Source organism: Triturus cristatus, chromosome 12, assembly GCF_964204655.1.
Source record: "Triturus cristatus chromosome 12, aTriCri1.1, whole genome shotgun sequence".
In the NCBI taxonomy this organism is placed as follows: Eukaryota; Metazoa; Chordata; class Amphibia; order Caudata; family Salamandridae; genus Triturus; species Triturus cristatus.
This window is the reverse complement of record NC_140595.1, coordinates 730,331,075-730,356,820: the sequence shown is the minus strand read 5'-3', so window position 1 is coordinate 730,356,820 and position 25,746 is coordinate 730,331,075. Positions and strand designations below refer to the sequence as shown.

At 37.7% G+C, this 25,746-nt stretch overlaps 1 protein-coding gene across 5 annotated transcripts in view; it reads left to right on the top strand.

Moving 5' to 3' along the window:
* Window positions 1-25,746, top strand: part of LOC146782613 (beta-galactoside alpha-2,6-sialyltransferase 1-like) — a 471,648-nt gene that overhangs the window by 224,759 nt on the left and 221,143 nt on the right. The window contains exon 1 of one of the 5 annotated variants that reach the window (XM_085636951.1): window positions 21,299-21,455. The exons of 3 other annotated variants lie outside the window; for them this stretch is intronic. The gene's annotated coding sequence lies outside the window, so the exon portion shown is untranslated. Of the gene's footprint in view, window positions 1-21,298; window positions 21,456-25,746 lie in introns of those variants that run through there. One more of the 5 variants, XM_085636955.1, reaches the window with a different exon arrangement.

The window sequence follows — 25,746 nt, the reverse complement described above, 5'->3', positions numbered from 1 at the left end:
AAAAATTGATTGTGTTACTGACTGATTAAGTGTATCTCTCACTTTGTGTATAAGTGGCTGCATGGGTTGGTGAGTAGCTACATGGGTGTCTATATAGGTTATTAGTTGTTTTTTTGAGTATCAGTCTGAGTGTCTGTATGGTACGGTGGGGGGTATTACGTAGTGCATAGATGCATGAATGAGTGACTCACTGTTTGTATGTGTTGAAGACAGCATGTGTGCAAGACTGTATGGGTGGATGAGTGTGTGTATGGGTGTGTTAGTGAGTGAATGACTGTCTCAATAGTGTCTTCAGGAGTAACTACATATGTTTTAAACTAGTATATGTGACTATTGGTGTATATATGTGAGTATATGTGAGAGGGAGAGATTGAAAGAGTTCCTGTATGAATAAGTATGTGTTTCTATAAGTGATCGTTTAAAAGAATAAGTATGTGTAAGTTTCCGTAGAAGTAAGTATGGTGGTGTGTGTATTACTGTATATGCAAGTAAATGTATGTTTTATTCTTTATTAGCATGAGTGACTATGTGTGTGAGTAACTCTATGGATGAGTGGCATTGTGTAACAGGATGTATAGATGTATGAGTACATATGATGAGTGAGTACATGTATGAGTGACTGTATAGGACTGTTGGTGAATGAGTGGATGTGTATGTGGATCTTAGAATTAATGAAGAGGTTGTTGTAACTGGTATTGGTATGTCCATTGTTTTGAAATTTTTAGTCTCTATTTTTGAATGTGTGTATCAAAGCTTATATTAAGGTGAGAGGAGGTCTGCCACTCTATCACAAGGATGATGTCATCAGTGATGTCATCAGTGATGTCATTTGAGATGTCATCAGTGATGTCATGAGTGATGTCACTGACCATGTCATGAGTGATGTAATATGTGACGTCATCAGCAGTGCATTGCGGGCGCGCGAGTTATAGTTAGCTGAACTAACTATAACGGGGCAATTTCATTGGTTTTTTACGAGTAAAATGTCCAGCTAACTATAACATGTGTGAAACCTATGGTTTTTTCACTGAATTTCTAAGGTTTTTTAAATGCTAATTCCTAACTATAACGTGTGTGAAACCTATGGTTTTTTCAGTGAATTTCTAAGGTTTTTTAAATGCTAATTCCTAACTATAACGTGTGTGAAACCCATGGTTTTTTCAGTGAATTTGCAAGGTTTTTTAAATGCTAATTCCTAACTATAACGTGTGTGAAACCCATGGTTTTTTCAGTGAATTTGCAAGGTTTTTTAAATGCTATTTTTTTTTTTTATTCTTCATTTTTTTCAAACATATTTTTAATTTAATTTTCTTATCTTTTATAAAGACTATGCTTAAATTTTTAAAATCCTTAAATATTTTTTTTATATATATTTTTTAAAATAAACATGGTAAAATTTATTTCCAGATTTTTTTTTTTTTTTTTTTTTTTTTTTTTTTAGTACGCGTACCGTAAGCTCACGGTAAGCGTACGGTTTACGCAACGTCCGTAATCTATCTACGCTGCTTGCGTATAGTTACGTACTTTGCGTAGCCGCGCGTACTGCGCGTGGGACGCGTGCGCGCTTACGCAACACGCGCACGTTACGCGGAAGTGCCGGGGAGTGACTGTTATGCGCATGCGCGCAAGCGCGTGTCTTTTTTACGCGCACGCGTACTTTTTGCCGTAAGCGTACCGTAAGCGTACCGTAAGCGTACGGTAGGTCATGTGATCATGAAACACAACTTTTGATTGGTTGAAAGTACTTTCAGTTCTAGAACTCTCCTACACCACACCCATTCCCCTCATTTCTGCTTGTGATCCCTTGGGAGAAGGAGCTGGTTTGTCTTTGGGATACGATGGCAGAACAGCAGAGCTCTTCTGAGAGTGAGGCTAGCACCAGCAGCACTGTCTTGAGGCAGAGAGCGAGGAAAGTAAAGCCTTCTTATGTTTGGGATTATTTTACTTTTCCAGAAGGCCAGCAAAAGGTGAATGCACCCTTAGTTACTTGCAAGCTGTGTAAGCGTGTACTTTCTAGAGGTAATCCTAACAGGAAGTATTCCTTTGGGAATCACACCATGAAGAGACACCTCCAGGATGTACACAGAAGGACACATGGTCATCTTTTTGGAGGTAACTCTTCAGAAAGACGAGCTAGTACATCCACAGCAGCTCAGCCTGGACCATCACCTGCAGGGCAGACTCCTTCTTCTGCAGGTCAGGTGAGCCCTTCATCTGTGGGGGGAGAATCTCCTTTTGCTGGCCCTCTGGAAATTAACCCTCGGTTTGCGAGGGTTGAAGTACGGTGCGCCACTTGTCACGATCTAATTACTTATAGGGAGACCAGTGTTTCCCTGGTGAACAGTAAAATAGATCAGCACACTTGTCGTACCGTCTAATATTCCCAATCTTTCTTTCCTCTGTCCCTGCATGAACACAACGGTTCTTTTAAGAGCCAACCTTATCTTTCATCTTTTTTTTAAAAAACTTTTTTTTTTTTTTTTTACCGTACGCGTACGGTAAGCGTACCTTTTTTTTATTTTTTAAAAAAAAACACTAAAAATCATTTATCACATTACAAAGTCCTTGAGAGACTACAATTTTTATTTTTAACTTACCATACTCACTCAAAAAAATATTTATTCATTTGTTTTTTAAAAAAATAGTTTTTAAAATGGTTGTAGTTTCCGAAAATTTTCTATATCGATCTGAAAATAAAGAAAAAAGTATTAATATTTTTTATCCACACATATTTACATTTTTTACCCAAAAATATTTTTGCCTTATTTTTGCTGTTTTCAGAATATATTGCATTTCACTATTAATTGTGAAAGCAATTGCATTCATCATTTTACAGCGGGCAAAAAAAATTAACAATCACAAAGATTGTATTAAAAAAGCCCAGAATCTCTTCTCACTTAAACTTATCATTACAGAAATGCATATTATTCTAAAAAAATATCATCTAAAAACAATACTTTTTTCTTTAAAATACCGTCTGATATGTTTGTTTCAGAAGTATAATCACAATATTATATCTCAAATAACTCCAAAATACATCTGATTTTATTTCCTTTAGGCCAAATAGTATTTTTTTTTTTTCCTGGAATAAATTTCCAAGGGAAAACCATTAAAATTCTAAAGTTTAATCTGTCCAGATCTCACCAATTCTCTGTAACATTTTGGTTCACGAAAATTTTTTGAATAATTTATTTAGTCCATAATAGAATTGCTTACTTTTCCACATGGCCAAATAGTAATTTTTTAAATCATTTTTGAAAAAATTTCCAATGGCAGTCCAATAGCATTCCATAATTTAAAATGTGCAGAAGTTACCGATTATCTCTAAATTATTGGTTTTTGAAAATTGCATTAAAATTTAAAAAAGTCCACATTACAATTGGTTATCTTTCCTTTAGGCCAAATGATAATTTTAAAAATCTTTTTTCTACAAAATTGCAATGGTAATCCAGTAAAATGGTAAAATTATTTTGTCCAGATCTTGCCAAATCTCTCTAAAATTTAGGTTTCAGGAAGATTAGATAGGAATTTGCTAAATCAAAAGGCAAACGTTGTTTGAAAATCAATTGGGAATCATTACACAGTGTCCAGCCTTTTTCACATTTTAGATAAACTGTGTAATGTCCAGAAGTAACAGTAGGTCCATCATGGAAAATTATTGCAACAGTTACAAAAGTTTTTCCTGAAATTGATAATTGCTGTCCTGTAAACTTCTTTATTAAAGTATCCAATTTTGATCCATCAGCTCTACATCGTTGCATCATTAAAATTACATACTGTCCGTATTCCCTTAAAATTAATGTTGATAACATGTCAGAATTACACTCACCACATTTCATGCTATGATTAGCATCTTTAACTAATTTTGCAAAAGTGACTGTTTTACTCTCTGGCAATGTCAAATAAATAAACCTTTCATTATCAACAATAGAGCCACATATATTATAACAATTATCACAACTATGTTCCCATTTATAAGAGAGACCAAAAAAAAATGTCAATGGGAACTCCTTCTTCTTCCACTACCTGAAGAAAATACATCAAAAATTCGTGTGCATCTTGCTGTTCATTTTGAGAAAACTGTGTTCGTCCTGAACATACATCTAAAAGTTTTCTAATATCAGTAGCACTTTCTATTTGAGTTTTATCTTTACTCAGCTTTTGAAAAAGGAGACTGAGCTCTGAACAGAATCTTTTTCCCTGATTTACTATTATCTGCTCTTGCAAACTTTCCAGATAAAATGCAACATTCAGCACTACATTAGCGTAGCAGTTGACACCAGAGCTATTTTCAAAATGACATCCTACAACCTGTTCTTCATTGTCCTTTTTCTTTTTGTTTGCAATTACATCACTCCTCTTTTTTTTCCTCTTCTCTATATCTTCATTACAGATATTCTCATTTCTCCTTTTACGAGAAACTACACGTTTCTCCAACACAGGATACTGACCTAAATGAGGAGCATAGCTTCTTCTTAATCTATTATACTCCTTTACACAGTTTGTATCAGCACTAACTTTTGAGTCATCAAAGTCTATCATGAATAAACCTGATAATGTTTTGACTCGTGACAAAGCTACATATGCCATACCTTCTTTGAACACAGTTGAACCAATGTTCACAAATGCACAATCTACAGTCAATCCTTGAGACTTGTGGATAGTTACAGCATATGCTAGTGAAAACGGAAACTGCTTCCTACGTACATATAAGTCTTTCACAAGCATGAAACGAACTGAACAACGACAAATGTCTTTAACTTCCTCTATCTGATCAAATTTTATCTGTAAACATTCAATTCCTTCTTTTTTCTGATAATTAATAAAACCCACAACTCTTCCCATCGCTCCATTCACTAAGCCTTTCTCAACATCCAAATTTCTCCTTAAAAACACTCTACAGTTCATGCAAACATAAAGATTTTTTTCTAATCCTGCTGTTTTGGAGATGTTCTTCTCTAGTGAGTCCAATTTATTTTTCAGTTTGCCTGTTACTGTGACTGTAATTCTTCCATCCTCAATTTTGTCCACTGCTTCCAATTTCCTGATGTCTTCCTTTTCCAATTTCAAAAGCTCCTCATTAAATATTGAGCATTCACGTAGAGTTGGCATTAAGCAGATGACACTTTTGTTTTCTGCAATATTCTTGTATATTTTCTCTGCAACTATTTCTTCCTTTGGAAATAAATTATGTAGCAGCCGACTCTGTAATGCTTTTTTCCCAACATCTGTGAGTAGTCCAATCCTGATATCTTTCAGAATACTTCCATATTCTTCATCGTTTGCTTGCCTCATATTAGTTGTAAGTTCCTTGTACTCAAAGAAGGACCAAATATTTGTATTTCCAATGCTTCCCAATGACTTCTTTGTGTCTTCATGTGTCACAGTATTAAACACTGGTTGTCCTTTAACTGGAGTAAGTTGCAAAAGATCCCCAAAAACTATGACGTGTTTTCCACCAAATAACACGTCATAGTCTGTCTTCAAAATTTGCTGCATTCTTAAATGCACAAAGGCAAGCATTAAGTTTGATACCATGCTCACCTCATCAATAATGAGAACTTGCATCTTCTTCAATACTCGTGAAACTTCCAAGGATGCTTCTCCAGTTAGCTTGTTGAATTGTATTTTGTTCTCATGCTCCACTGGTAACATTAGCAAACGATGTAAGGTGATTCCTTTTATGTTATATGCTGCTAACCCAGTTGGAGCAGTAACCACACAAGACAAAGTAGAATCCGTTTTTTGCTTTAGGTAGCTTCTGATGACTTTAATTAGGAAACTTTTTCCAGTGCCAGCTTGTCCGCTTACATACATCCTGATTGGATGAAATGATGTGCATGAGCACTCTTTTTTGATATGTAGAAATCCGTGATCAATTTTGTTTTTGATCTCTTCATAAATTTGTTGCTGCTCTTGATTCAGTTGTCTTTCCAAATTTTCTAAGTCTATAAATTCTTCTTGAGCTTGATTCATAGCCGTTTCCACTTCATTCATGGCTATTGATGCTTCATTTTCAACGATTGGTTGTCCTAGGGGATCTTGACTGTGTGTTCCTGAACTTTGGCTGTCCTGAGAACTGTCTCTAGCTATTTCTGCTGCAATTGTAGTTTCCTGTTCAATTTCTTCATTTAACATTTGCAGATAAGTTGAGAATGTACTGCATTGTATGCTGTCTTTGCAAGCATTAAAAGAATCTTCATAGCTCTGGAATTCTCCCAGTAGTTCATCCTCTGTACGCCATGGTTTAAACAACTGTAAAAGAGCCAAGTAGTAAAATTCTTTCTTGTCGGTAGTGTCGCAACTCAGCTTCCGGTGATTTATCAAACTTCCTTTGGTTTGCTTCACCAAACATCCTTCTTCACCAACAACTTTATATTTTCCACTGTTGATGTCTTCTGCAGCTTTCCGTGAATAAATGTAGTTCTGTAACACTTCATAGAGACACATGTTCTCCAGATGATGACTTCTCTTGGGATAATATGTGTCCAACATGTTTGTTTTCAATATGTCTGTACTTTCTGGGTCATTCTCAGCCAAATATTCAATTTCTCCAACAGATTTCAGTACCCGATTTCTCATTGCTGCAAGGCCTAAACTTGCCCAAATTATTCTTCTTGACTTCGAGTAGAGACTTGCAGAAGATAACCTATCTGAACATTCGTAGGATCCAATTTCTCGATGCGATAACATCTTCAAACTGAAACTGTACAGCTTCTTACTGACAGTCTTCTCGTGAGAAATCTCTTCCCACATTTCCTTCAATTCTGTTTTTTCTGATTTCGTAATGTAAGACGTTACATATCGAGCAACAGCAATGGAATTGTCAGCAACATACTGTATATCCATGTTAGCGTTCCACATGGATAAAATGACTGGGTTGTAGTCATTTATATTTTTTGATTCTTCTTTTCTTTTAAGGTTGTAGGTATTCTTAGGTGATTTTCTTGTGATAGTATGTCTCACAGCTGACATAAAACTGTTGACTCTTCCATTTGTAAGAACAGGTCTAGGAAATCCAAATCGACATTTAGTGTAGTATTTTTCTTTGCTCTTGTATTTCCGTCGACAGTATTTTCCACACCGATGACTTTGGAAACGTAGAACTTGCTCCTTTAACTTGTTCTCTTCTGTGCTTTTAGGTATAGCACATGTTGCATATTCTTCAATGTAAGATAACACTGCTTCATCAGTATCTGTTCCAAACTTTGGGGCATCCTTGATCCACAGCAGCATATGAATATGAGGAGCACCTCTTGCCTGGTACTCTTTTCTCCAAAAGAAATCCACTACTTCTCCAAGGGGTGGATTTTTTTTATTGCAGATGAAGGACATCATAGCCTCAAATCTATGATTGAAATATCTGCAAACATTAACCGGATCCAATGAGCACAGTTCTCCTGCTGTCTTGTATTCGATGTTTTTAATGTTTGAATTGGCCTCTCGTAGAAAATCCAGTAAATCATCCCAAGCGTACTCGGCACAGCTTAGGGTAAGGAACCATGTTGGTGTTCCTAAATTGCGTAACATGCATTTTAGTTCACCATGGCGTCGGTACCAATATTCATTTGTCCCACGCTGACAAGCCATCAGATTGATCAGTTGTGTTTCCAAATGATCATCTCGGTGCTGCACTTTCTCCATAAAATCCTTAGCAGACACATTTTGTAAATGTACTCCACTTTTTAAAATGTGATTTACTGCATAAGACAGTGCAGACAAGTCGCTTTCAAATAAAAGATGGAAAAATAAGGAATACTTTGTCGAAATCTGGGATCTTCAGCATATAGTCTTGTAGTTCGATACTCTGAAGCTGGAATCTGTTCTGGACGTTCATCGTATCGTCCTCCTTTTCCTTTAGGAAATAGCTGGGGAAAACATCGAGCTTCCAAGCTCTCCTCCCATACACTCACGGGATTTCCTTTTGCTTTCTTCATCTGAAAGAGATCAATATTGTCTCCCATAACTTCTTTCGAATGGAGAGGATGTATGCTAAAATGTTCATAAATTTCTTCTTCCTTTGACTTGTCCACTTTTTCAATTTGTCCAGTTGGTGTTTCTGTGTCTCCTTGTAAATCTTCTTCTTCTTCTTCTTCTTCTATATAAATTGATTCATACCATTTGTTATTTTTTTTCAAATACAAATTTGCTCTTTGTACTTTCCGCACATCTACCAGCTCCTGCCAAATCTTCTTATTCTTTGTAGGTACACCATTAACCAGAATAATTAATGGTTCAGTTTCCAAAGTATCCGCATCAATAGTTTCCATATTTTTTTTCAAATCCAAGGGCAAATACACCACTCTACCTTTTAAACCTCTCAGTAAATCTGAAGGAGGTAATTTACCAGTTTTGGGCTCCATACGTACTATGGTCTGGAACGGATGAACACATTGAATGAATATAGACTCATATGTATTTAATTCAGAAAGTTCAGCAGGAATAGCATCCAATTCTAAATTATTATGTACAGCTCTGGTCGGCATTCTATTTTCCTCTAACTTGTTGTAGCAGTATTTACAAATACGCTGATCTTCACCCAATTCAAAACAATTTTCAAGAAATATATATGTGGCAAAATCCATCCACTTATAATTATCTTCATTTTCACTCTTTCTGTAGAGATCAACATTCCTAGTTTGTTTTCTATAATGAGTTCTGCGGCAACAAATACAAGTAACATTTGGTCTTTCATTAGAGATTATTGCAAATTTTGTTATGTGATCATTAAATGTCTTACTTACACAAGGTTCTACATTCTCTTCCACTTCTGCCTCATTTACTGTGTCCTTCTCTGCACTGTTTTGTTCAGGACCAAAGTAACAAAACTGAATTTCATCAACAACCTTCTCTACATCTGATACCGTTCCTCGGAATAGAGCCCTATTCAATTCATTTAACTTTATTGCTGGACTTTTGGCAAAATACAACCGTCTCACAAACTTTCTCATTTCAGTATGATGAACAGCCAGCATCCTAAAATGATGGAAAACACTATTGCACACTTTTCTAGATAGACAAGCAAGAGAATGACCCTGCAAACCAGTATTCTCTCTCACTCTGCATGGATCCAGACTTTGAAGCACCTTAATCTTTTGTTTTACACTTTTTTTACTATATTCTCTTAGAAACTCTCGAAATCTGTCAATAGATTCCTGACGCACAGTGCAAATACTACTACAATTCCAAGTGTACACTGGGGCTTTAGGACGTCTCCCCATTGCCTCATCTGCCATCACTTGTACCTCATCTCTTGGAACCATTATCTCCTTCTCCATTATGCAACCATTTTTTACTTCGTATGAACGACCTCTGGTGTCAACTGCATGCAGCAAACTATTACTTTGAAAATAGCTCTCTTCATTAAAAAAAGGTTCACTACTTGAACTATGCATCCACTTTCCTAAAAACACTTTACAAAAGTTTGTTCTGTTCACTACTCTTTTGCTTTTGCTTTGTGATTTCAGTACATTAACCATTTTATCTAATGTACGCATCCTATTCAAAATTAATATGAATAGTTTCCTTTTTAATTCTAATGCTTTTGCTGCAATGGCTTCAATTTCTTTTTTTCTCTTGTAATATTTAGCCTTTTGCTTATATTTCTTTATATCCTTTATCAAATTGGACATAACTCTTCTCTGAAACATTTTTCTACGTATCTCTTTAAATGCTGTTTTTCTGTTTATGTTAAACTTTTCAATTGCAGAAGGTATATTTGCATTAACTAAATTCTCAATTTTTTGCTGTTCTCTATGTTTTGTTACATTTTTCCGAGAACAGACATTTTGTACATTTTTCTTTGTTTTGAATATTTTGTTTAGAAATTGTTTTTTTTGCTTACCAGAAGATTTTTTCTTTTTCCCAACATCAGCATCTTCTACTAACTTTGGTCCTCCAGTTGTCTTCAAATATAGTTTTTTTTTTAGCGTTTTTTGAACTCGAGATTTTGTAGGCATCTTAAATTTTGTTCACTGTTCTTCAGTAATACCTGAAAAAAACTAAAAAAAAAATCCTTTATTGTATTTAAATATATTACTACATTTCTTTTCACAATAGTCACAAAACGAAATTTCTTTGCCAATTTGAATGCACACAAACTGCTCTTTTTTTTGGGCAAGTGAAAATCTCTTTTACAAACTGTCACATTATGAAACCAAGCTGTTTTTTCAGACCACCACCATGTGTATTCTCTGTGACTGCCTACACTCCAGCAGGGGCAACCAGCCTTAGTGATGCTGAATGTATTTGCATTACAGACTTAAACCTGAAAACCCCACTCGCTTCTAATTACTGTGCATGACTATACATGGCAAGCACATGGGTGTGTGCTAAGCCTCTGCTTCTTCCCCCAAAAATTCGCTCCTCTTTTCCATCTACTGCAACTGTGAAATCACCAGAGCAAGACGCAATAAATCTCTGCCTATAATTCTTCTATGCACACAGAGTCATGTTTTCACATTAGTGCCAAAACGAAATTTCTTTGCCAATTTGAAAGCACACTTACTGCTCTTTTTTTTTCGGGCCAAGTGAAAATCTCTTTTTACAATTTGAAATCACTTTTACAGACTGACACATTCTGAAACCTTTTTTTTAAATTTATTTAAATGCACATGTCCAAGCTGTTTTTTTTTCAGACCACCACCGTGTGTATTCTCTGTGACTGCCTACACTCCAGCAGGGGCAACCAGCCTTAGTGATGCTGAATGTATTTGCATTACAGACTTAAACCTGAAAACCCCACTCGCTTCTAATTACTGTGCATGACTATACATGGCAAGCACATGGGTGTGTGCTAAGCCTCTGCTTCTTCCCCCAAAATTTCGCTCCTCTTTTCCATCTACTGCAACTGTGAAATCACCAGAGCAAGACGCAATAAATCTCTGCCTATAATTCTTCTATGCACACAGAGTCATGTTTTCACATTAGTGCCAAAACGAAATTTCTTTGCCAATTTGAAAGCACACTTACTGCTCTTTTTTTTTCGGGCCAAGTGAAAATCTCTTTTTACAATTTGAAATCACTTTTACAGACTGACACATTCTGAAACCTTTTTTTTAAATTTATTTAAATGCACATGTCCAAGCTGTTTTTTTTTCAGACCACCACCGTGTGTATTCTCTGTGACTGCCTACACTCCAGCAGGGGCAACCAGCCTTAGTGATGCTGAATGTATTTGCATTACAGACTTAAACCTGAAAACCCCACTCGCTTCTAATTACTGTGCATGACTATACATGGCAAGCACATGGGTGTGTGCTAAGCCTCTGCTTCTTCCCCCAAAAATTCGCTCCCCCTTTCCATCTACTGCAACTGTGAAATCACCAGAGCAAGACGCAATAAATCTCTGCCTATAATTCTTCTATGCACACAGAGTCATGTTTTCACATTAGTGCCAAAACGAAATTTCTTTGCCAATTTGAAAGCACACTTACTGCTCTTTTTTTTTCGGGCCAAGTGAAAATCTCTTTTTACAATTTGAAATCACTTTTACAGACTGACACATTCTGAATCCTTTTTTTTAAATTTATTTAAATCCACATGTCCAAGCTGTTTTTTTTTCAGACCACCACCGTGTGTATTCTCTGTGACTGCCTACACTCCAGCAGGGGCAACCAGCCTTAGTGATGCTGAATGTATTTGCATTACAGACTTAAACCTGAAAACCCCACTCGCTTCTAATTACTGTGCATGACTATACATGGCAAGCACATGGGTGTGTGCTAAGCCTCTGCTTCTTCCCCCAAAATTTCGCTCCTCTTTTCCATCTACTGCAACTGTGAAATCACCAGAGCAAGACGCAATAAATCTCTGCCTATAATTCTTCTATGCACACAGAGTCATGTTTTCACATTAGTGCCAAAACGAAATTTCTTTGCCAATTTGAAAGCACACTTACTGCTCTTTTTTTTTCGGGCCAAGTGAAAATCTCTTTTTACAATTTGAAATCACTTTTACAGACTGACACATTCTGAATCCTTTTTTTTAAATTTATTTAAATCCACATGTCCAAGCTGTTTTTTTTTCAGACCACCACCGTGTGTATTCTCTGTGACTGCCTACACTCCAGCAGGGGCAACCAGCCTTAGTGAGTCATGTTTTCACATTAGTGCCAAAACGAAATTTTTTTGCCAATTTGAAAGCACACTTACTGCTCTTTTTTTTTCGGGCCAAGTGAAAATCACTTTTACAGACTGACACATTATGAAACCACCATGTGTAACTACAACAAAAACAATTCCCATTTCTATTATTCATTTCTTAAGTTACCACATACATCCCCTCTCAAACTGTAAACTCACCTTTAAAATTAGTTAGTTGTGAAAGAAATGTGACACTCAAACAGCAGATTATCAGGATCTCTGTTGTGTTCACCTCTCTCCTCTCAGCAGAACCAGATAATGGCAAACTTTCCCTCTATTTTTCCACACATATACATGTAAGTTTCAAATCTCAGTGCTTCCCCCTTTTTTTCAAATGTAATGACACATTTCTATTGGTTGAAAACCAACCCTTTTCCAAAAGTACCCTGCCCCCAACTTGACTTCTGCCTAGTACCCTTCCCCCAACTTGACTTCTGCCTGCTACCATAGCAACAGCTCATGGAACACTGCTGTGTGCAGTTAGGTCAGAAGTTCGACACACAATGTTTCAATTCCACAGAGCAAGAGTGCTTGACTTTTCAAACCTAACAGCAAATCCATAGTACTGTTCTTTGGTTACACATTTTTTTGTACCAATACAAAACATGCTTCTATTAATTTTCACATACAGCCTAGTTTTTATTCTGGAATGGTATGAAACAGCCAATCAGTTCTTTTTTTTATAAAAAAAAATATGTATGCCTCCATTTCCAAACTGTCTTTCTTTTCATATTGCCATTCTACTGAAAGACACCTCCTGAGTGCATCCAGTTCTCCTTTGAAGATGTTCACAGTGTGGATTGTAGGGCACAGCTATGTCTTCTGGAGTGAAAAGTTTGCAGAGAAAACAGATATGGTGAGAGACCTTGCTTTGCCAAATGTAGACATTAAATGGATTGGTCAGAGAGGGTTAAAGTGGCACCAATTGATGCCATTGGTGAAATCCTCCATTCAAATCCAACACCCTGACCTCAAAATAGTGCACTGTGGTGGCAATGACCTAGGCACTTTGACTGGGGTAGGTCTGGAAATGCTTATGAAGGACACCTTTGCACAACTGTTTTCACTTTTCCCTAAAACTGCCTTTGTGTTTTCCAACATATGCCAAAGGCAAAAATGGAACTGGTCCAATCATTTCTGTCCTCAGATTGACAAAGCAAGAAAGCACGTCAACAAATCTGTTTCTGCTTTCCTCCGTGACTATGGTATGGGTGCCATTTACCACAACAACTTGCGTTACGACATGCAAGACATTTATAGAGGAGATGGTGTACACTTCAATGATGAAGGGAACAGAGTCTTCCTCTTGAACCTTAGACTCTGCATCGGTACTTACTTGTAGGTACCACTAAAAAAATGACTCCATAAACACAACAGCTCTTTTTAGAGCTCCCTAATTTCTAAACTCTTAAATCTGCTTTTCATTTATTTTTATTTTTTTTTTTTACCGTACGCTTACCGTAAGCTTACCGTACGCGTACCCCGTGATTTTTTTTAAAATCAATAAATGTTTTCTTTGTACTTTTCTGTCCTTCTTTGACCCCCTTACAATTGTTAGGGGGTCTGTAAGTCTCCTCATTGCCCCCTTTCCTTGTTTTCACTCTTTTTTTTCAGAGTGAAATACACAAAATGGCGGCCGCCGCTTCCTGGTTTCGGCCGATTCGAATGCTTACTAAGATCTAAGAGCCAATCAGAATCGCGCTCGCGCACGCCACCGTACGCTTACCGTAAGCGTACGGTAAGCGCACCGTAAGCGGGCTCAGATATATATATTGATTTAAAGGCTATTTTCTCAGAATCTACTGAACAGATTTACACCAAACCTACAAAAGGCACTTCCTTGACCTAGGGACTACCTCTCTGCCAAATTTTGAGTAATTCTGTTCAGCCGTTCAGGCTGTAGCTCGTTCTAAAGGTCCTATGGAAAAATGCATGGGAAAAACGCGTTTTGGGACCCCCCTTTTATCTCAGCCCCCGCTTGACGAATCCCCCCGAGACTTTCAGGGTAGGAGCGGAGCGTAGCGCCCCACCTATTTTGAGAAATTCGCGAGGATTCGTCGACCGGCGCCAAAGTTATTCAAAATAGAATGTTGAGGTTTTCCTATGGAAACGTGGTCCTAACTATAACTACCTACTGGCGACCGCCAGTAGGTAATATATATATATATATATATATATATATATATATATATATATATATTACCTACTGGCAGTCGCCAGTAGGTAGTTATAGTTAGGACCACGTTTCCATAGGAAATCCGCAACATTCTATTTTGAATAACTTTGGCGCCGGTCGACGAATCCTCGCAAAATTTTCAAAATAGGTGGGGCGCTACGCTCCGCTCCTACCCTGAAAGTATCGGGGGGATTCGTCAAGCGGGGGCTGAGATAAAAGGGGGGTCCCAAAACGCGTTTTTCCCATGCATTTTTCCATAGGACCTTTAGACACAGCTACAGCCCGAACGGCTGAACAGAATTACTAGAAATTTGGCAGAGAGGTAGTCCTCAGGTCAAGGAAGTGCCTTTTGTAGGTTTGGTGTAAATCTGTTCAGTAGATTCTGAGAAAATAGCCTTTAAATCAATATATATATCTGAGCCAGCTTACGGTGCGCTTACGGTACGCTTACCGTACGCGTACGGTGGCGTGCGCGAGCGCGATTCTGATTGGCTCTTAGATCTTAGTAAACATTCGAATCGGTCGAAACCAGGAAGCGGCGGCCGCCATTTCGTGTGTTTCACTCAGAAAAAAAAAGTGATATCTTGAAAAGGGGGCAAGGAGGAGAGTTACAGACCCCCTAACATTTGTAAGGGGGTCAAAGAAGGACAGAAAAGTACAAAGAAAACATTTATTGATTTTTAAAAAAATCGCGGGGTACGCGTTCGGTAAGCTTACCGTACGCGTACGGTAGAAAAAAAAAATAAAAAATGAAATGAAATGCAGATTTAAGTGTTTAGATATTAGGGGGCTCTAAAAAGAGCCGTTGTGTTTATGAAGTGATTTTTTAGTGGTACCTACAAGTAAGTACCGATGCAGAGTCTAAGGTTCAAGAGGAAGACTCTGTTCCCTTCATCATTGAAGTGCACACCATCTCCTCTATAAATGTCTTGCATGTCGTAACGCAAGTTGTTGTGGTAAATGGAACCCATACCATAGTCACGGAGGAAAGCAGAAACAGATTTGTTGACGTGCTTTCTTGCTTTGTCAATCTGCGGACAGAAATGATTGGACCAGTTCCATTTTTGCCTTTGGCATATGTCAGAAAACACAAAGGCAGTTTTAGGGAAAAGTGAAAACAGTTGTGCAAAGGTGTCCTTCATAAGCATTTCCAGACCTACCCCAGTCAAAGTGCCTAGGTCATTGCCACCACAGTGCACTATTATGAGGTCAGGGTGTTGGATTTGCATGAAGGATTTCACCAATGGCATCAATTGGTGCCACTTTAACCCTCTCTGACCAATCCATTTAATGTCTACATTTGGTAAAGCAAGGTCTCTCACCATACCTGTTTTCTCTGCATACTTTTCACTCCAGAAGACATAGCTGTGCCCTACAATCCACACTGTGAACATCTTCAAAGGAGAACTGGATGCACTCAGGAGGTGTAATTCAGTAGAATGGTAAAAAGAAATGAAAGACAGTTTGGAAATGGAGGCATACATATTTTTTTCATAAAAAAAAGAACTGATTGGCTGTTTCATACCATTCTAGAATAAAAACTAGGCTGTATGTGTAAATTAATAGAAGCATGTTTTGTATTGGTACAGAAAAATGTGTTACCAAAGAACAGTACTATGGATTTGCTGTTAGGTTTGAAAAGTCAAGCACTCTTGCTCTGTGGAATTGAAACATTGTTTGGTGCACTTCTGACCTAACTCCACACAGCAGTGTTCCATGAGCTGTTGCTATGGTAGCAGGCAGAAGTCAAGTTGGGGGAAGGGTACTAGGCAGAAGTCAAGTTGGGGGAAGGGTACTTTTGGAAAAGGGTTGGTTTTCAACCAATAGAAATGTGTGATTACATTTGAAAAAAGGGGGAAGCACTGAGATTTGAAATTAACATGTATATGTGTGGAAAAAGAGAGGGAAAGTTTGCCATTATATGGTTCTGCTGAGAGGAGAGAGGTGTAAAGAACAGAGATCCTGGCTCTGATAATCTGCTGTTTGAGTGCCACATTTCTTTCACAGCTAACTAATTTTAAAGGTGAGTTTAGAGTTTGAGAGGGGATGTATATGGTAAATTAAGAAATGAATAATAGAAATGGAATTCCTTTTGTTGAAGTTGTGTTTATTATTTTCTCTTTTGGGAGAAATTTAAATGTGAGGAACATGTAAAATAATATGGACTATGTTTTCACGATAAATTAAGGTGTACTGGTAAAAATAAAGAATACTTTAAGGATTTAAGGTTGGACTCAGTAATGCAAATACATACAGCATCACTAAGGCTGGTTGCCCTTGCTGGAGTGTAGGCAGTCACCCAGGTTACACATGTTTCTGTTCTGAAAAAGCAGTTTGGACATGTGCTTTTTTAAGAATCTGAAAAGTGGATTCATAATGTGTCAGTCTGTAAAAGTGTTTATCACTTGCCAAAAAAAAGAGTAGTAAGTGTGCTTTCAAATTGGCAAAGAAATTTCGTTTTGTGACTAATATGAAAACATGACTCTGTGTGCAAAAAGGAATTACAGGCAGAGATTTATTGCGTATTGCTCTGGTGATTTCACAGTTGCATTGGATGGAAAGGGGGAGCCATTTTTTGGTGGAGAAGCAGACTCTTAGCACACACCCAGCTGCTTACCCTGTGGAATCATGCACAGTATTCACAAGCGAGTGGGGTTTGAGGTTTCAGTCAGTAATGCAAATACATTCAGCATCACTAAGGCTGGTTGCCCTTGCTGGAGTGTAGGCAGTCACCCAGGTTACACATGTTTCTGGTCTGAAAAAGCAGTTTGGACATGTGCTTTTTTAAGAATCTGAAAAGTGGATTCATAATGTGTCAGTCTGTAAAAGTGTTTATCACTTGCCAAAAAAAAGAGTAGTAAGTGTGCTTTCAAATTGGCAAAGAAATTTCGTTTTGTGACTAATGTGAAAACATGACTCTGTGTGCATATAGGAATTACAGGCAGAGATTTATTGCGTATTGCTCTGGTGATTTCACAGTTGCATTGGATGGAAAGGGGGAGCCATTTTTTGGTGGAGAAGCAGACTCTTAGCATACACCCAGCTGCTTACCCTGTGGAATCATGCACAGTATTCACAAGCGAGTGGGGTTTGAGGTTTCAGTCAGTAATGCAAATACATTCAGCATCACTAAGGCTGGTTGCCCTTGCTGGAGTGTAGGCAGTCACCCAGGTTACACATGTTTCTGGTCTGAAAAAGCAGTTTGGACATGTGCTTTTTTAAGAATCTGAAAAGTGGATTCATAATGTGTCAGTCTGTAAAAGTGTTTATCACTTGCCAAAAAAAAGAGTAGTAAGTGTGCTTTCAAATTGGCAAAGAAATTTCGTTTTGTGACTAATATGAAAACATGACTCTGTGTGCAAAAAGGAATTACAGGCAGAGATTTATTGCGTATTGCTCTGGTGATTTCACAGTTGCATTAGATGGAAAGGGGGAGACATTTTTTGGTGCAGAAGCAGACTCTTAGCACACACCCAGCTGCTTACCCTGTGGAATCATGCACAGTATTCACAAGCGAGTGGGGTTTGAGGTTGGACTCAGTAATGCAAATACATACAGCATCACTAAGGCTGGTTGCCCTTGCTGGAGTGTAGGCAGTCACCCAGGTTACACATGTTTCTGGTCTGAAAAAGCAGTTTGGACATGTGCTTTTTTAAGAATCTGAAAAGTGGATTCAAAATGTGACAGACTGTAAAAGTGTTTATCACTTGCCAAAAAAAAGAGTAGTAAGTGTGCTTTCAAATTGGCAAAGAAATTTCGTTTTGTGACTAATGTGAAAACATGACTCTGTGTGCAAAAAGGAATTACAGGCAGAGATTTATTGCGTATTGCTCTGGTGATTTCACAGTTGCATTAGATGGAAAGGGGGAGCCATTTTTTGGTGCAGAAGCAGACTCTTAGCACACACCCAGCTGCTTACCCTGTGGAATCATGCACAGTATTCACAAGCGAGTGGGGTTTGAGGTTTCAGTCAGTAATGCAAATACATTCAGCATCACTAAGGCTGGTTGCCCTTGCTGGAGTGTAGGCAGTCACCCAGGTTACACATGGTGCTGATTTGAAAAAGCAGTTTGGACATGTGCTTTTTTAAGAATCTAAAAAGTGGATTCAAAATGTGACAGACTGTAAAAGTGTTTATCACTTGCCAAAAAAAAGAGTAGTAAGTGTGCTTTCAAAATGGCAAAGAAATTTCGTTTTGTGACTAATGTGAAAACATGACTCTGTGTGCATATAGGAATTACAGGCAGAGATTTATTGCGTATTGCTCTGGTGATTTCACAGTTGCATTAGATGGAAAGGGGGAGCCATTTTTTGGTGCAGAAGCAGACTCTTAGCACACACCCAGCTGCTTACCCTGTGGAATCATGCACAGTATTCACAAGCGAGTGGGGTTTGAGGTTTCAGTCAGTAATGCAAATACATTCAGCATCACTAAGGCTGGTTGCCCTTGCTGGAGTGTAGGCAGTCACCCAGGTTACACATGGTGCTGGTCTGAAAAAGCAGTTTGGACATGTGCTTTTTTAAGAATCTGAAAAGTGGATTCAAAATGTGACAGACTGTAAAAGTGTTTAACACTTGCCAAAAAAAAGAGTAGTAAGTGTGCTTTCAAAATGGCAAAGAAATTTCGTTTTGTGACTAATGTGAAAACATGACTCTGTGTGCATATAGGAATTACAGGCAGAGATTTATTGCGTATTGCTCTGGTGATTTCACAGTTGCATTGGATGGAAAGGGGGAGCCATTTTTTGGTGCAGAAGCAGACTCTTAGCACACACCCAGCTGCTTACCCTGTGGAATCATGCACAGTATTCACAAGCGAGTGGGGTTTGAGGTTTCAGTCAGTAATGCAAATACATACAGCATCACTAAGGCTGGTTGCCCTTGCTGGAGTGTAGGCAGTCACCCAGGTTACACATGTTTCTGGTCTGAAAAAGCAGTTTGGACATGTGCTTTTTTAAGAATCTGAAAAGTGGATTCAAAATGTGACAGACTGTAAAAGTGTTTATCACTTGCCAAAAAAAAGAGTAGTAAGTGTGCTTTCAAATTGGCAAAGAAATTTCGTTTTGTGACTAATGTGAAAACATGACTCTGTGTGCATATAGGAATTACAGGCAGAGATTTATTGCGTATTGCTCTGGTGATTTCACAGTTGCATTAGATGGAAAGGGGGAGCCATTTTTTGGTGCAGAAGCAGACTCTTTGCACACACCCAGCTGCTTACCCTGTGGAATCATGCACAGTATTCACAAGCGAGTGGGGTTTGAGGTTTCAGTCAGTAATGCAAATACATTCAGCATCACTAAGGCTGGTTGCCCTTGCTGGAGTGTAGGCAGTCACCCAGGTTACACATGGTGCTGGTCTGAAAAAGCAGTTTGGACATGTGTTTTTTTAAGAATCTGAAAAGTGGATTCATAATGTGTCAGTCTGTAAAAGTGTTTATCACTTGCCAAAAAAAAGAGTAGTAAGTGTGCTTTCAAATTGGCAAAGAAATTTCGTTTTGTGACTAATGTGAAAACATGACTCTGTGTGCATATAGGAATTACAGGCAGAGATTTATTGCGTATTGCTCTGGTGATTTCACAGTTGCATTGGATGGAAAGGGGGAGCCATTTTTTGGTGCAGAAGCAGACTCTTAGCACACACCCAGCTGCTTACCCTGTGGAATCATGCACAGTATTCACAAGCGAGTGGGGTTTGAGGTTTCAGTCAGTAATGCAAATACATACAGCATCACTAAGGCTGGTTGCCCTTGCTGGAGTGTAGGCAGTCACCCAGGTTACACATGGTGCTGGTCTGAAAAAGCAGTTTGGACATGTGCTTTTTTAAGAATCTGAAAAGTGGATTCATAATGTGTCAGTCTGTAAAAGTGTTTATCACTTGCCAAAAAAAAGAGTAGTAAGTGTGCTTTCAAATTGGCAAAGAAATTTCGTTTTGTGACTAATGTGAAAACATGACTCTGTGTGCATATAGGAATTACAGGCAGAGATTTATTGCGTATTGCTCTGGTGATTTCACAGTTGCATTGGATGGAAAGGGGGAGCCATTTTTTGGTGCAGAAGCAGACTCTTAGCACACACCCAGCTGCTTACCCTGTGGAATCATGCACAGTATTCACAAGCGAGTGGGGTTTGAGGTTTCAGTCAGTAATGCAAATACATACAGCATCACTAAGGCTGGTTGCCCTTGCTGGAGTGTAGGCAGTCACCCAGGTTACACATGGTGCTGGTCTGAAAAAGCAGTTTGGACATGTGCTTTTTTAAGAATCTGAAAAGTGGATTCATAATGTGTCAGTCTGTAAAAGTGTTTATCACTTGCCAAAAAAAAGAGTAGTAAGTGTGCTTTCAAATTGGCAAAGAAATTTCGTTTTGTGACTAATGTGAAAACATGACTCTGTGTGCATATAGGAATTACAGGCAGAGATTTATTGCGTATTGCTCTGGTGATTTCACAGTTGCATTGGATGGAAAGGGGGAGCCATTTTTTGGTGCAGAAGCAGACTCTTAGCACACACCCAGCTGCTTACCCTGTGGAATCATGCACAGTATTCACAAGCGAGTGGGGTTTGAGGTTTCAGTCAGTAATGCAAATACATACAGCATCACTAAGGCTGGTTGCCCTTGCTGGAGTGTAGGCAGTCACCCAGGTTACACATGGTGCTGGTCTGAAAAAGCAGTTTGGACATGTGCTTTTTTAAGAATCTGAAAAGTGGATTCATAATGTGTCAGTCTGTAAAAGTACTTTTCACTTGCCTAAAAAGTAGTAGAAAGTATGCTTTGCAATTGGCAAAGAAATTTCGTTTTCTGCCTAATTTGAAAGCATGACTTTGTGTGCACACAGGAATTATTTTTAGAAATTTAATTTGTGAAGGTGTTATTGTGATTTTCATTTATAGGAAAGGGGTTTATAGTATTTGAAGATTTCTAAAGAACATAAAAAATGTAGTAATATATTTAAATAAAATAAAGGAATTTTTTTTTAGTTTTTTTCAGGTATTGTTGAAGAGCAGTGAACAAAATTTAAGATGCCTACAAAATCCAGAGTAAAGAAAGACCACAAAAAAAACCTATATTTGAAGACAACTGGAGGACCTAAGTTAGTTGGAGATGCTCATGTTGGGAAAAAGAAAAAATCTTCTGGTAAGCAAACAAAAGATTTTTTAAAGAACATATTCAAAAAAAGGAAAAATGTACAAAATGTCTGTACTGGAAAAAATGTTTTCAATAGAAAAGGAGAGGAAAAAATTGAGCATTTAGTTAATGCAAATATACCTTCTGCAACTAAAAAGATAAACTTAAACAGAAAAACAGCGTTTAAAGAGATACGTAGAAAAATGTTTCAGAGAAGAGTTATGTCCAATTTGATAAAGGATGTGAAGAAATATAAGCAAAAGGCTAAGTTTTATAAGAGAAAAAAAGAAATTGAAGCCATTGCAGCAAAGGCATTAGAATTAAAAAGAAAACTATTCATTTTAATTTTGAATAGGATGCGTACATTAGATAAAATGGTTAATGTACTGAAATCACAAAGCAAAAGGAAAAGAGTAGTGAACAGAACAAACTTTTGTAAAGTGTTTTTAGGAAAATGGATGCATAGTTCAAGTAGTGAACCTTTTTTTAATGAAGAGAGCTATTTTCAAAGTAATAGTTTGCTGCATGCAGTTGACACCAGAGGTCGTGCTTACGAAGTGAAAAATGGTTGCATAATGGAGAAGGAGATAATGGTTCCAAGAGATGAGGTACAAGTGATGGCGGATGAGGCTATGGGGAGACGTCCTAAAGCCCCAGTGTACACTTGGAATTGTAGTAGTATTTGCACTGTGCGTCAGGAATCTATTGATAAATTTCGTGAGTTTCTAAGAGAATATAGTAAAAAAAGTGTAAAACAGAAGATTAAGGTGCTTCAAAGTCTAGATCCATGCAGAGTGAGAGAGAATACTGGTTTGCAGGGTCATTCTCTGGCTTGTCTATCTAGAAAAGTGTGTAATAGTGTTTTCCATCATTTTAGGATGCTGGCTGTTCATCATACTGAAATGAGAAAGTTTGTGAGACGGTTGTATTTTGCTAAAAGTCCAGCAATAAAGTTAGATGAATTGAATAGGGCTCTGTTCCGTGGATCGGTATCAGATGTAGAGAAGGTTGTTGATGAAATTCAGTTTTGTTACTTTGGTCCTGAACAAAACAGTGCAGAAAAGGACACAGTAAATGAGGAAGAAGTGGAAGAGAATGTAGAACCCTCTGTAAGTAAGACATTTAATGATCACATAACAAAATTTGCAATAATCTCTAATGAAAGACCAAATATTACTTGTATTTGTTGCCGCAGAACTCATTATAGAAAACAAACCAGGTATGTTGATCTCTATAGAAAAAGTGAAAATGAAGATAATTATAAGTGGAAGGATTTTGCCACATATATATTTCTTGAAAATTGTTTTGAATTGGGTGAAGTTCAGCGTATTTGTAAATACTGTTATAATAAGTTAGAAGAAAATAGAATGCCGACCAGAGCTGTACATAATAATTTAGAATTGGATGCAATTCCTGCTGAACTTTCTGAATTAAATACATATGAGTCTATACTCATTCAATGTGTTCATCCGTTCCAGACCATAGTACGTATGGAGCCCAAAACTGGTAAATTACCTCCTTCAGATTTACTGAGAGGTTTAAAAGGTAGAGTGGTGTATTTGCCCTTGGATTTGAAAAAAAATATGGAAACTATTGATGCGGATACTTTGGAAACTGAACCATTAATTATTCTGGTTAATGGTGTACCTACAAAGAATAGGAAGATTTGGCAGGAGCTGGTAGATGTACGGAAAGTACAAAGAGCAAATTTGTATTTGAAAAGGAATAACAAATGGTATGAATCAATTTATATAGAAGAAGAAGAAGATTTACAAGAAGACACAGAAACACCAACTGGACAAATTGAAAAAGTGGACAAGTCAAAGGAAGAAGAAATTTATGAACATTTTAGCATACATCCTCTTCATTCAAAAGAAGTTATGGGAGACAATATTGATCTGTTTCAGATGAAGAAAGCAAAAGGAACTCCCGTGAGTGTATGGGAGGAGAGCTTGGAAGCTCGATGTTTTCCCCAGCTGTTTCCTACAGGAAAAGGAGGACGATACGATGAACGTCCGGAACAGATTCCAGCTTCTGAGTATCGGACTACAAGACTATATGCTGAAGATCCCAGATTTCGACAAAGTATTCCTTATTTGTTCCATCTTTTATTTGAAAGCGACTTGTCTGCACTGTCTTATGCAGTAAATCACATTTTAAAAAGTGGAGTACATTTACAAAATGTGTCTGCTAAGTATTTTATGGAGAAAGTGCAGCACCGAGATGATCATTTGGAAACACAACTGATCAATCTGATGGCTTGTCAGCGTGGGACAAATGAATATTAGTACCGACGTCATGGTGAATTAAAATGCATGTTACGGAATTTAGGAACACCAACATGGTTCGTTACCCTAAGCTGTGCTGAGTACGCTTGGGATGATTTACTGGATTTTCTACGAGAGGCAAATTCAAACATTAAAAACATTGAATACAAGACAGCAGGAGAACTGTGCTCATTGGATCCGGTTAATGTTTGCAGATATTTCAATCATAGATTTGAGGCTATGATGTCGTTCATCTGCAATAAAAAAAATCCACCTCTAGGAGAAGTAGTGGATTTCTTTTGGAGAAAAGAGTACCAGGCAAGAGGTGCTCCTCATATTCATATGCTGTTGTGGATCAAGGATGCCCCAAAGTTTGGAACAGATGCTGATGAAGCAGTGTTATCTTACATTGAAGAATATGCAACATGTGCTATACCAAAAAGCACAGAAGATAAAAAGTTAAAGGAGCAAGTTTTACGTTTCCAAAGTCATCGGTGTGGAAAATACTGTCGACGGAAATACAAGAGCAAAGATAAATACTACACTAAATGTCGATTTGGATTTCCTAGACCTGTTCTCTCAAATGGAAGAGTAAACAGTTTTATGTCATCTGTGAGACATACTATCACAAGAAAATCACCTAAGAATACCTACAACCTTAAAAGAAAAGAAGAATCAAAAAATATAAATGACTACAACCCAGTCATTTTATCCATGTGGAATGCTAACATGGATATACAGTATGTAGCTGACAATTCCATTGCTGTTGCTCGATATGTTACGTCTTACATTACGAAATCAGAAAAAACTGAATTGAAAGAAATGTGGGAAGAGATTTCTCACGAGAAGACTGTCAGTAAGAAGCTGTACAGTTTCAGTTTAAAGATGTTATCGCATCGAGAAATTGGATCCTACGAATGTTCAGATAGGTTATCTTCTGCAAGTCTCTACTCGAAATCAAGAAGAATAATTTGGGCAAGTTTAGGCCTTGCAGCAATGAGAAATCGGGTACTGAAATCTGTTGGAGAAATTGAATATTTGGCCGAGAATGACCCAGAAAGTACAGATATTTTGAAATCAAACATGTTGGACACATATTATCCCAAGAGAAGTCATCATCTGGAGAACATGTGTCTCTATGAAGTGCTGCAGAACTACATTTATTCACGGAAAGCCACAGAAGACATCAACAATGGAAAATATAAAGTTATTGGTGAGGAAGGATGTTTGGTGAAGCAAACAAAAGGAAGTTTGATAAATCACAGGAAGCTGAGTTGCGACACTACTGACAAAAAGGAATTTTACTACTTGGCTCTTTTACAGCTGTGTAAACCATGGCGTACAGAGGATGAACTACTGGGAGAATTTCAAAGCTATGAAGATTCTTTTAATGCTTGCAAAGACAGCATACAATGCAGTACATTCTCAACTTATCTGCAAATGTTAAATGATGAAATTGAACAGGAAACTACAATTGCAGCAGAAATAGCTAGAGACAGTTCTCAGGACAGCCAAAGTTCAGGAACACTCAGTCAAGATCCCCTAGGACAACCAATCGTTGAAAATGAAGCATCAATAGCCATGAATGAAGTGGAAACAGCTATGAATCAAGCTCAAGAAGAATTTATAGACTTACAAAATTTGGAAAGACAACTGAACGAAGAGCAGCAACAAATTTATGAAGAGATCAGAAACAAAATTGATCACGGATTTCTACATGAAAAAAAAGAGTGCTCATGGACATCATTTCATCCAATCAGGATGTATGTAAGCGGACAAGCTGGAACTGGAAAAAGTTTCCTTATAAAAGTCATCAGAAGCTACCTACAGCAAAAAACGGATTCTACTTTTCTCTTGTGTGGTTACTGCTCCAACTGGGTTAGCAGCATATAACATAAAAGGAATCACTTTACATCGTTTGCTAATGTTACCAGTGGGGCATGAGAACAAAATACAATACAACAAGCTAACTGGAGAAGCATGCTTGGAAGTTTCAAGAGTATTGAAGAAGATGCAAGTTCTCATTATTGATG